This window comes from Pseudorca crassidens, chromosome X, assembly GCF_039906515.1.
Source record: "Pseudorca crassidens isolate mPseCra1 chromosome X, mPseCra1.hap1, whole genome shotgun sequence".
NCBI classification, from domain to species: Eukaryota; Metazoa; Chordata; class Mammalia; order Artiodactyla; family Delphinidae; genus Pseudorca; species Pseudorca crassidens.
In genome coordinates, this window is record NC_090317.1 from 30,353,117 (window position 1) to 30,367,085 (window position 13,969).

Sequence of the window (13,969 nt, forward strand, 5' to 3'; positions counted from 1 at the left end):
TCTAAAAAAAAAAATGGTTCTGAAGAATCTAGGGGCAGGACCAGAATAAAGATACAGACGTAGAGAATGGACCTGAGGACACAGGAAGGGGGAAGGGTAATCTGGGATGAAGTGAGAGAGTGGCATGTACTTATATATACTACCAAATGTAAAATAGCTAGTGGGAAGCAACTACATAGCACAGGGAGATCAGCTTGGTGCTCTGTGGCCACCTGTGGGGTGGGATAAGGAGGGTGGGAGGGAGAAGCAAGAGGGAGGAGATATGGAGATATATGTATATGTATAGCTGATTCACTTTGTTATAAAGCAGAAACTAACACACCATTGTAAAGCAATTATACTCCAATAAAGATGTTATAAAAAATTAAAAATAAATTAAAAGAAAAGAAAAAAAGAAATTAAAAAAGAAAAATAGAGGAAAGAGATATAGGATATGTAGAGGTGAGATTTTTAAACAGAGGTCCAAGGACAACCTCGCTGAGAAGAGCACCAATATTAGGACAAGGGCAGGAAATTTTGTAAGGGTCAAAACATAGTAAATTATGCATTCTATCTAACCCTCCGTTAATCAGAATACAGCTCCCTCAGGCATTTTTGTGGTTGGTTTCCCTGCGCTGTGCTTTTTTACTGACGTTCCTAGAACATCTTTTATCCATTTAGACCCCCTTTCTCAAACATTTTTGTTAGTGCCAAATAAAGCAAAAGAGAATTGCAAGAATATAAGGAAAGTTGTGATTATCAAGCTATTTTAGGATTTTTAAACTTTTGTTTATGGTAAATTTAGGAAAGTAAGTAAATATGATTTTAATAGAAGTAAATAGTGGATAACTCCTGAATTAGGAAATCCATGTTTTTGTCCCCTTTATTTCTAAGAACATCTGTGGCCTATATTCAAGTATAAATTTCACCCCCTGTTGGTGAAAACATTCTTAAGCCTAATCAGATGAAGCCACTGATGATAAAATGGGCATTTTCTATTTCTGTATATTATTATATTTCTGTATAACTTGATCAGATGGCTAGAGATCATGTCTTCTAAATTAGGAAATCACAGGGTTCAATATTAGTATTCAATTTCTAGAAAAGGGACAACAGAAAGTCTAAAATAAGTCAGTAAACAAAATCAATCTGTATAAGAGCAAGTTAATACATAATAAAGTGCAAACTATTTTAATTGTGGTGATGTCCAATTTATTTATTTTTTCTTTGGCTGCTTGTGCATTTGGTGTCATACCTAGGAAACCATTGTCTAACCAAGGTCACAAAGATTTATATCTATATTTTCTTCTAAGAGTTTTAGCTCTTACATTTAGGTCTTGGATCTCTTTGGAGCCAAGTTTTATGTATAGTACGTGGTAAGGATCTAACTTCGTTTTTCTGCATGTGGATATCTAGTTGTCCCAGCACCATTTATTGAAGAGAGTATTCTTTCTACATTGAATTGTCTTGGTACCTTTGTGGAAAATCAATTAACCATTGATGTATGGGCTCCTTTCTGGACTCTCAATTCTATTCCATTGGCCTATATGTCTATCCTTATGCTAGAGCCACATTGTCTAGATTACTGTAGCTTTGTAGTAAGTTTTGAAATTGGAAGTGAAAAGTCCTTCAACTTTGTTCTTCTTTTAAAAGATTGCCTTGGCTATTCAGGGTCCCTTGCACTTCCATATGAATTTTAGAATCAGATTATCCATTTTGTCTAAAAAAATACAGCTGTGATTTTGAGAGGGATTGCCTTGAATCTGTAGATCAATTTGGGAAGTATGCCATTGAACAACAGTAAGTCTTCCAATCCATGAATATAGGATGTCTTTCCATTTATTTGAATCTACTTTAATTTCTTTCAACAGTGTTTTGTAGTTTTCAATGTACAAGTCTTACCTCCTTGGTTAAATTTACTCCTAAGTATTTTATGATTTTTATGCTATTGTAATTAGAATTGTTTACTTAACTTCATTTTTGGAATGTTCATTGCTAGTATAGATAAATACAACTGATTTTTGTATATTAATTTTATTTCTGCTATGGAAAGCTTTTGCCCAGGGGAATGACTTCTTAATGCTTAATTCGGGAAGCATCATATCAGAGCTTCGTTTGGATAATCCCTGGGTTTTTCTAAACCCTGTGCTTTTAGGGCTAATGAGGTCTTGAAATAGGAACAGTTGAAATGGAGAGAAAGAAGTGTTTATGAGAGAACTTTGTTTTATTTTTAAGAGATTTTCCTTGTCTGTCTCCTCCTCGTCTCCCTCAATACCACTACCTCAATCCAGGCCCTTATGGTCTTTCTCTTGAAATTTTGGTAACAGTGATTTTCTGACTGGAATCTCCCGGTTTCCAGTCTTGCCACCATCTCCCATCCACTCAAATGCCTTCTCCATGCTGACACTAGAGTGATCTTTTACACCATAAATCTGATATATTGCCAAACCTAGCGGTCATTTCTCCTCCCCTCTTCCATTACCTTTTAGCAACACTTAACACATTTGCTCACACTCTCCTTCATGAAACACTCTCCTTTCTTCACTTCTGGGAAAGTGCTCTTCTGATTTTCTTCATACCTCATCAACTCCTTATTTTATATTTCCTTTTTTGGATCCTACTGGTCTGCTAAATCTCTAAGTGTTGGGCCCTGTCCTGGGACTCTTGTTTCCCATACACTCTCTCTAGCAATCTCAGCCAGTCCCATGGCTTTAAATACTGTCAATACTGATGACTCTCAAAAGTTTATCTCCAGGACTGACTTTTTCCATGAACCCCAGACATGTGTATCCAGCTTCCCACTTGTATGGCATCTCAAACTTAATATGTCCAAAACTGTACTCTTGATTTTCCCCCACCTCCAGTTACAGTGTTTCCCACTTCAGTACCAAGTTGCTCAAGCCCAACACCTAAAAGTCATCTTTGATTCCTTCCATCCTTTTACCTCTCACCTGAAATCTCTTATCAAGTCCTATTTCCTCTACCTTCAAAACATATTCCAAATCCATCCACTTATCTCCATCTCAACTACCACCACGTTAAGCTAAGCCACTATTATTTCATTCCCAGATGACTACAATGGCCTCCAACCTGGTCTTTCTGCTTTAATTCTTCACAAACACTCACACTCCAGTCTCCATACCAGAGTTATCTTTTAAAAACATAAATCAGATCATGGTCTCAGGGCAGCCAATAGTGTAATTGCAGTCTGAAGGCCAAAGGCTTGAGACCCAGGAAGAGCTAATGTTTCAATTGAATCTAAAAGCAGGAAAAAGCTGATGTCTATGCTTGCAGGCAGTCAGGCAGGAGAAATTCTCTCTTACTTAGGGAAGGGTCAGCCCTTTTGGTCTATTCAGGTCTTCAACTGATTGGATGAGGCCCACCCACACTGGGTGGAGCAATCTGCTTTCCTCAGTCTACCGATTCAAATGTTAATCTCATCCAGAAACACTTTCACAGACGCACTCAGAATAATGTTTGTCCAAATATCTGGGCACCATATGGCCTGGTCAAGTTGACACATAAAATTAACCGTCACAAGTGATAATTTGCATTTGCATAACCTGTAACTTTTCAAGAACATTCACATATTTCTTCTCGTTGACTTAATAGCCACTCTGTATGTCGGAAAGGTAGGTATTAAATAGCCTAGGGGAAACTGAGCCTCTGAAAGGGTAACTGAGACTAAAGTCCAACTCTCCAGATTACCAACTCCATCTACCAGCTCAAACTCTACTTCCAAGGAACAGTAAAATGTTTGGACAATGTCATGGAAATAATAGGGACCCAAGTGATTTGAATGGAAACTGAAAGAGGTATTCACTAAATAATCAGATAGGTCCTCATAACCTGTACATCCTAGCATGTTTTCTCTTGTGGGTTTTTTTGCCCATATGAGGGATTAAATGAGTTGCTTCAAAGTGTTGCTTTATGGTTTATCTGGGTGCTGTAGAGGGTACCTAGTGCTCAGTTGCAGAGGAGAAGGAAGGTGGGAAATGTGTATGAAGACATTTTGTGCGGGAAAAAACCAAATAGGTACGAACACAGAGGATAGATCCATTACCTCAAGTGGCTTTATTCTACCAAAATTCAGTGGGAGGAGATGTATGAATAATTGGAAAAGACAAATAGAATAAATGGATTTATCCTTTCCAAACATCCCAGGATACCTATTCAATCAATATTTTAATTCTTCAATTTTTGCCTTCCCCCTCTTAATGCCAACCTGTGCACGTTTGCAAGGGCTTATCACAGTGGTGAATGTCAATGAGAGCATTCAGAAGGGAAGAGAACCTCCTAGAAATGGCTTTGTAAATGTTAACGCAGGAAATCATCTTCTCAGGATACAAATTAACAAATGTACAAATCAGTTCTGACATTCTGCCTTATAGAGTCTGGTCAACATAAATATCCCCTCTAGTCTGAGTACTCTTCTCCTTGGATTAGATTAGTTAGTTTAGTAAATTAAATATTAAGAGAGTTGTATGGTGTGATGTGTAACCTTGGCTCAGTTACCTGACCTTTCTAAGCCTCCATCTCTTTGTCTATAAAAGTGGGGAAAATTGGCTTCCCTGGTGGTGCAGTGGTTGAGAGTCCGCCTGCCGATGCAGGGGACACGGGTTCGTGCCCCGGTCCGGGAAGATCCCACATGCTGCGGAGCAGCTGGGCCCATGAGCCGTGGCCGCTGAGCCTGCGCGTGCTCCGCAGGCTGTGCTCCGCAACGGGAGAGGCCACAACAGTGAGAGGCCCGCGTACAGCAAAAAAAAAAAAAAAAAAAAGTGTGGAAAATATAAGTCCCTACATCTTAGAGTTGTTTTGGGGATTGAAACCGATAATGTGCTTAACACAATTCCTGGCACATAGAGAGTGGTCAAAAAATATTAGCTGTTATTATCTAAGGTAAAACAAATGCCAATACAGTGGAAAGTACACGTTGTCCCAGAAAGAGCACCGAACTGGATTCTAGCTCTGATTCTGCTACTAAATTGCCATAATGGCCTTGGGTAAATGACAAAAATCTCTCTGGACTTTATTCACTTGTAAAAAATGAAGACCTTGGACTAGATGGTTTCTAAGGACCTGCCCAATTATAAATATCATTCCACAATAATTCCATAAGTCCCCTATGACAGAAAAGTCCACTCTCTCTGCTCCCTACTAGCCCAAAGGTAAGAAAAACTAAAATGCGTGAATTACTGGATTTAAGAATATATCCATGAGACGATCAGAGGCAAAGTTGCACAGGCTCCTCAGCAGCACTGCAGAACTTTTCTGCCCGTGGCTGTAGCCTGTCGTGAGGGGTGGATGACAGCGGAAGCCCTGCAGGAACCTGCAGGAGAAGGTTGGCACAGTCCAGGGGCGCGTCATGAGCACACCAAACGAGGCTGAGGAACCCGCGCCTTATCACCGACATTTATGTGCCTCTACCCTTCGCATGTGGAACACATGGGCGTGCTTCAGAGGCACCCCATAATAGTTCTTTGATGACCGTGTCTGGAACAATTAAAACATCGCACTGATCTAGCCTTTGGCCTTGTGCGTATGAACCATTACCGAAAATTTGTTCCTGAAAAAAAAGAGCTCTCTCCAGAGCCTGGAAACCTGTCGATTTCTCATGACTACAATCCGGAATTGAAAGGCTGTGTGGAAAATTGGTCCTTATTGATTTGGGGGGAGGATATTAAAAGCACACCCAGTCCTGAAATTGTCTGTCTGCACCTGTTGTAGAAAAGACAGCAACATTTCATAGAAGCTCACTTGCAGACTTTCCTTTCTCTGGAGGAAAAAAAATAAAGAAAAAAAAGGTAAATGTAGAAGTTTAGAGGTAAACATCTCAATTACTGTAATGTGCTGTTTCCAGAGAAAGAAACTAGCAAAATAGCCTTCAGTTCGAGGGTTGGTCAGTTCCATTGGTTGAGTGTGATGTCAGGGCACCCAAGGGATACCTATAAGGGATGTCAAGTGTGCAGGGAACCCAGAGGGAACCCAGGGGGCACCCAGGTGGCCAAAGGACAGGTTCTACTGACAGTGAGGAAAAGCATCATGTTTCTATGTGGCTTGGACAAACCATTCCATCAGCATAAACATGGAGAAACCTGGGACACCACTTGCCCTCACAGAAGTGTAACAAGCGGGAGGTAGTTACTGCATAATCCACTCCTTACCGTGTACAGGAGAGGTACAGGGAGAAGCCCATGTGATGTTTCACGCACAACTTTGTGGGGTATGTGCCCTTTGATGTGGTCAACACATGCTTAGGGGCAGCCCTTCGCTTGAGAAGTTGGATTGGATCACTGCCTCTTCCTCCAGGGTGATGAGGTTTTGAGGAAATGATTCTCAATAACCAAGCTCATAACAGAGAAACTTCCAAAAATATTTCCAAAATGATTTGGGGGAATGACTTAATAATGACTCACACTCATTCAGTACTTACGTGTGACAGGGACTCTGAAAATTTCTTTCTATGATTGATCTTGTTTAAACTTCACAGTAATCCTCTGATATACACCATGAGGTACTATTTTCCCCCCATACTGTAGCCAAGGAAATTAAGCCTCAGACAGAGGAAGTCATCTATAGGTAGTAAATGACAGATCTCTGTGACTCCAAAGCCGTCATGACTTCTGTCATAATAGTAATAGAAGACACAGCCCCTTCCTCGAAGAAGAACTAGGAAGACTATGGGGCGGGGATAAGGAAGAAGGCTTATGAGAAGCAAGCACACCCTCTCTCCTTGTGCCTGTGACTCAGCTGCAGCTGTGACTCACAGAAGACTGAAGGTCGCTCAGCAACTTGGAAATGACCTGGACTTCAGTATTAGAGCCAACACATGAGCGCTGTGGTACTGGGTGTTATCCCAAACTGACCTCCCTCACCACCACTCCCACGGAATTAAACATTCTTCCGTCTCCCACGCCTGCCTTCTCTCAGACACATGTGATCAAAGACGCAAATAAGGTGCCTGATTGTGCTGGTTGGGGGGGTGGGGAGGGCAGAGGTGGGTTCTGAGACACAAGGGAGGTTGACACAGAAGCGATTTCCAGGGTCCAAGAATTGGGCAGCCCCCCAGACCGGTCTGTCAACATTCACGCAGCTGGTGAGAATGGGGACTTCGGCCCCTCTGGTGGCGCTGGTGTTGATCAGGTGACAGACTTCCCTCCCACAGGATGCTGAGAAAATAGAACGCATGTCCTTCTCTCTCTCCTTCATCGTATTACCCAGACTGGGAACAAATTTCTCTAAGTCAAACACCATTCTCATCCACAGGTGCAAAATAAAGGAGCTGCCTTATATGAGGCGCTGCAATTCCCCGCATTTAGCGAAAGTGGGCTGATTCATCTATTTACATCTGGTTTGCAGAGGTGTGGCTGAGATAAAAGAAACTAATGGCGGGGATTCATTTCCAGCAGTCTCTATACTTATCATCAATTTTCTACCTGAGCATAAATGGGAATTTCCGGTTGTTGTCATAGGTTTGGGATGGAGGAGACTGAGGGCTGCGGGGGACGTGTCTACTGGGCAATTTAGCCCTTTTAGCCTTGGTAAATCCTCAGGTTCCCAGGCCTAGGTTTTTTGTTGTTTTTTATTTGTTTTTTTGGTACCCGCCAGCATGCAATCCTGGTCTTCCTGTGTTTTCTTGCCCACACATCACTTTACTCTCAAGTACATCTGGCTTGTACTCATCTCCACCCACCCTTCCCCCCCAAAAAGGAGGCCTGCCCATTCTTGCCAGGGAACCAGACCAGCAGGGATTACCTAGTCCAAGTAGCACCAAGCTTTTCAGAATGAAGTCTTAGGCTTTCTGTTTTCTCAGGTTTTGTCCTCCCACTCTTTAGGGCACTCCCCACCCCCCCATTCCTGAAGACATGTACACAACATATATACTCCCAACCCCCAATCCCCACCCCAGGTTGAAGGCCTTCCTGACAATAGGGCCATATTACACAGCCTCAGGCTCCTCCTTGATAAGTGGGCTGAAACCGTCACTCATTCCAGTTATATAACCATTGGTCAGCCAATTCCCACAAGGCCCATCTCAGACTTAGTTGCACCTCGTAATTTAATGATTTCATAAGTTACAAGAGGTGTGGCTGCCAGGTTGCTATAGAAACTTTTGCTCCACTGACCTTTTAGTTTCCCCCCTAATAAAATTTCAAAACAAAGTTAAATCAACTATCCAATAAGGGATTGGGTATATTTTAAGTATAATGTGCTCTTCCACACCGCTGAATGCTTGAAAGCCTTTTACCTCAGACAAATTCAATTTGTCTCCTGGGTTTTTTGTTTTGTTTTGTGTTTTTACATTTTCAATCAAATAATCTTATTAAGTTCCCCAAAAGGAGAAATAATAACCTGAAAATTACCCTTAATTGTGTATGCTCTTGCCAAAGGACTGTCTTCAATGTCACGCCTAGACTCCATAGGCTGGAATGGAGAAGGAAAGACCAGGGCATTTATAAGATATGGCAAAGAAGAGTTGGAGGTATCGAAGTCTGGCAAGCCTGAGGTCACACCGCAAAACGATCAGCTAAAACTATGTTCTAGGCCCAAGGGATTAGGCCACAAAAGCCCTGAGTCCTGTGCCTGGGAGACCAATGAGCAGAGGTAGGGGCCCAGGCAACCGGAAGTCAGGCCCCAGGCAGGTGGCTGAGGAACAGTGTAAGTCCCTAAGAGCAAAAATGAACTCGGGGCTGAATAACTGCCTTCTGATATAATGTTGGGGACCATAGATGCCTCCTGTCCAGGAGTGGTGGCACCAACTAGTAGCCTGGGAGAGCTATATAGACCCCCTCATATCCGTCTCCCAAAGTTACCCTCAAATAAAAATATTAAAAGCCTTCTTTGATGAGGACAACCTATATTTTAAAATATTGGGTAAAAGTTCCAAAGGACCATATTTGGAGACTTCTGGTTTTCCTACTCCTCCACTATGTACCACCTAAATAGAAGTAGTGTGCTAGTTATAGAAACTCAGCTTCAAGCCAGCCCCCGGCCACACGGAGTGCCCCTGCTTCTTGGCCCAACTCCCCACCTCCCACTAGTAACTATTTGTTGCTCTTAATAGATATATAGATATTCTTTCTTTATAGATATTTTAGAGCTACCGCTTGGTCTCAGGATGACCCTTGGTTTCCAAGTAATAGAGAATCAACGGTTACACAGAAATAATGTCGCATTTTCCTTATTTACCAGTCTTCATGGCTGAGTCCAAGAAGGTCTGGGATAGGGCAGAGGGGGACACATTCTAAGGCAGCTTTCATTCCCAAGACAGCCCAGACTAAGCAGGGCTCACAGCTTCCTTCTCCCAAGGGCCCCACTTAGGGCTGAACAAGGTTGGTGGGCTAGCCAAAGCATTAGCTAAGGATGAGGAATGAAAAGGAAGGAACAAAAGGAAGTGGGAAAGAGAAAAGAAAGGAGCACCTCAGGTCAGGTGTTCCTCTTGAGAGCACCTCCGATGGCTGGAGCACTGCTCAAAATTACCTCAATCCTGGGAGCTCTGAGGCCATCACCCATCCAACCTTGAACGTGCCTGACACCTAGAAACTTCTGCAGTTGAACTACTCTCAGGTTACAGATGCAGACGTGAACCATAGCGGTCAGTGGTCTTAATCATAAGCCACAGAAGCCATCTCTAACTGATATAGGGAGAAAATGTATTTATTTAAAGGTTCTTGGTAGCTCACAGAATCCCTGGAGGAGCTAGGGAGCAAGCTAGCTGTAGAGCTAGCCCACCCAGGACATTCCTACAGTTGCCTTCAATGGGCACTAGACATGGCAGCCTGAACTATTAATGCTCTCAACGTTGAATTCCATCTTGATGCAACCATTGCTGCTGCTAGAGAGGCTCTGCCTCCCCCAATATTCATCAGTGGGGACTTCCTCAAATATTGGAAGGGGGTTTAGAGTCTGGGAAGTTCAAAAGAAAGGGGGTGGAATTCATTCACTAAGGCTGCCATAACAAAATAACACAGATTGGTGGCTTAAACAACAGAAATTTATTCTCTCACAGTTCTGGAGGCTAGAAGTCCAAGATCAAGTGCCAACAGGTCTGGTTCTCCTGAGGCTTCTCTCCTTGGCTTGCAGATGGCCACCTTCTCACTGTATTCTCATGTGCCCCTTCCTTTACTTATAAGGACACTGGTCAGATGGGACTGGGACCCATCCTAATGGCCTAATTTTAACTTATTTAACTCTTTAAAGGCAGTATTTCCAAATACAGTCACATTCTGAGGTACTGGGCGGGGGTGGGGTTGGGTTAGGGCTTCAACATATGAATTTTGCAGGGGACACAGTTCGGCCCACAACAGGGACAAATGTTTATTTCCCCAAGTTTGCCACCCTGCACTATTAGTTTGGGAGGACTCACTACTCCATCCCCTTGACCCTTGTGGGGGCAAACCAGGTTGTCTTCCCCTCCCGCAATCTTATCTAATACCAGCTACTTTTCCTTCTCTACCAGTCCTCTATTGAGGTCCCAGCAAGTTTTGTGGCTGCACTTACCCAAATTAATACATCTGGAGTTCTTAAATCTCCTGATCTGATATTCTTCTAGATGAACCATTGAACTTCAAACTCCTTCCTCTAACAGCAGTTGGTTCCTATATAAGGTATCAACTCATGTCCCAAGGACCAGATGGGTGGGGATATCCAGGAAGATATGACTACCATGTTCCTCAAGATAAGTTCTGAAGAAAATGATTTAGAATGTGGTCCCACTGCCCTTAGAGGGATCACAGTGTATGTGCACCACTGTTAACCTAAAAAAGGTTAGGTACAGGGGCAATGTTTTCATTATCAGAAATACACTATCTTCTTTTTGCAATGCACTTCTAGGTCAACGAGGAGTGTTAACCCAAGAGTTTGTCTATCTAGTGCTCATTTTGAAAAATTCCATAATCCCATTTTGTAAATTGGTAGTTATTCATTTTCCCCAATGGATGGCTTTATTAGAAGTGACCTGGCTAAAATTCTGTTTGAAAAGAGTAAAATGAGCTGGTTTTATTTGTGACCCCACATATACATCTCTGGACTCGATGTGATGACTTTTCTTTAGCCATATAGACAGAATGTTCTACCATTTAGCTCCACAGCTAAGGGATGGGAGAGGTGGGGAGAGGTGTAAGGCTACTCCTGGAAAAGGAGGGTTTTTGAATGGTGGAAGCCAGTAGAGGATAGAAGGAGAGTCAGAATGAGACTTTAAAAAATATATATAACATGGCTTCCTGAGGTGTGGGTTTTGTTTCTCTTTTGGCAAAGCCAAAATCTATGGGGACCATAATCAAAATGCAAATGTATATTGGGAAGTCATAAGGAAGCTCTTCAGGAGAATAAGGCAAAGCCTGTTTGTGGGAGATGCTGGGAACCATGAGCTGGGCCAGGCAGAGGATGACAAGGCACGCGGTGTTCGGAGGCTAATGGGGAAAAAGGGACGCTGAGACCAAAAGACCAGAATGATGTAATGCGAGCCTCAGAAAATAAGGGCTAAAGGTGTAAAGGAGGGAAACCAGGTGGAAATATAACTATGGATTCAAGATGGGAGAGCTCAGGTGTGGTGGGGCAAGGACAGAGACTACCAGACGAATAAAACGGGGGAAACCAGGAGGTGAACGTCCGATTGGCTTTAGCTTAGACCCTAGAGTCAGAGAAAGACTATTTCAAGAAGGGCCCAGGTCAGAAGGCAGAAAGTAAATAGAGCTGCCTATGGTCCTCTAGGCAGGATGGTCCATAAATGCATGTCAGGGGGCTCTAAGAGCCCCCAAATATATGTACCTATGTATATGGCTTTTAGCAGATTCTCAAAGGCAGAACGACTTATATACATTTTCTGTTTACACAGAATGGCCCCAGAGAGATTCAGTGAGTATTTACATTTGCTTGTTTTCTGGGTCAATTCTAGGCTGTAGCCAAATAGTCAGCATGCTGGGGAGACCAAGTCAGAGGGAGGTGTGGGGTGCAGTCCTCAAACTGGTCAAGACTGGGAAAGTTGGTAGTTTGGGTCCTCATACTGGTCAGACTGGGAAAGTTGGGAGTTTGGGTCAAGTTCAAATTTAGCATGTGGTCCTGATATGCTGAACCACCACCAAATCACTGGTATATTATGGGGCTCTTATGTTAACCTTGGTGACCTCAAACAATTATGGCTTAGAACTTCCTATTAAAGAGTGTGGACTTTACATTCACACTCATAGTGAAAGCCAGGCCTATCCCTAAATCTTCAGGGTCCAGAGCAAGTGTACCAACAGAAGTATGTGTATCATGTTTATACATATTGAAAAGTTGCAGATAAAGCTAACAAAACGTTAAATAAAATAATATTCTCCTACCTTGACAACTATTCCTTTATATTGATAAAATCAAAACATTATAACTATGGTTTTCACATGTGGAAAATTAGTAAAATGCCAAAAACTAAAAAAAAAAAAAAAAAAAAGAGTGTGGACTTTAGTGTGTAGAAAGTTCTTAGACAGAGAGCACATGAATGGGCTTCATTGATTCCGAGGAGGTCTGTAAACTGTATATATGCAAAGTGTATTCAAAATAGTGTGTATGCCTTTTTCTAGAGAGCAGATACATAAAGTTCTGCATTTGTGTGTGACACAATAAAGGTGATAACTAGTGAGATACAGCAATATAAAGAATGATGAAACAACAAGGTCCTACTGTATAGCACAGGAAACTATATTCAACGACTTGTCGTAAACTACAATGAAAAAGAAAAAAAAATATATATATAGTTGAATCACTTTGCTGTACACCAGAAACTAACACAATACTGTAAATCAACTATACGTCAATTTTTAAAAGTTACAACAAAAGAATGACGAAATAAGGTTAAACTATCTGCTTGAATGACCAAAAAAGTCGGGACAAGGTTGTTTCAGCCTGGAAGGGTTTTCAAGCTTGGGCAGTCCCTCTGGAAACTACAGTGCGGGTCAGAGCTGTGAAACCGAGGATGAAATTGACAGTACTTGCGAGAGGCCCTCTGCTGCCAGAAGGCTTATGTCAGGGCAGGGCAAAACATGGCCGGGGCAGCTAGGAAAGTCATTTGATCAAGGCCTTACATTCACGACCGACTTCAGGGTTTGAGGTTATCTCACAACGAGGCTATTTTTCATACATTCACAGAGTTTCACTGATAGGTCTGGACAAAGACACCATTCATCATACAACTTAAAGCTTGTGTCCCATTTTCAGACAACACTGCGTATAGTGCAACACAAATTAATTTTTATATAAATATTGGATTTATCTTGTGAATAGTAAAGTCATGCTGTATTAAACTGCTCTGTAATTAAATATGTGAATGTGTTACCACAAATTTTGTAACCTTATCTTTGGGGTTTCCTTTTTTTTTTTTTTTTCTGTATACTCACTATAAAATTTTTTTAAAAATTGTGGTAAAAAGCACATAACATAAAATATACCATCTTAATCAACTTTAAGTGTAAAGTTCAGGTGTGTTCACTATATTCATATTGTCGTGCAACAGATTCTTAGAACTTTTTAATCTTGCAAAATAAACTCTATCCTCATTGAACAAACTCCCCACTTCTCTTGTGAATAGCAAAATTATATTGCATTAAGCTCTGTATTAAATGTGTGAATGTGTTACCACAAATTTTGTAACCTTATCTTTGGCATTTCCTCATATTTTTGTTTGTTTTAATACATTGGAAGGATCACAAAATGATCTGTGATTTTCTCACTTAACGGTCAAGTTCAGCCATACATCTAAGCCCCTAGGTGTGCCATCCTGTAGTGGGCAGGGAGAGAGAATAAGCTGGTCAGAGAGAGGAGAGGATGAGTCCCAGCCAAGCCCGGGGAAGAGCCATGAGGACACCTTTGATGGGAGAAAGCTCCCTGCCATGGTAAGAAAGCAGCATTCTGGAAGCAGACTGCCTGGATTCCTATCTCCCTCCGCAGCTTGATTGCTCTGTGCCTTTGAGCAGGTTCCTTAACCTCTCTGAACCTCAGTTTCCTCTTCTATAAA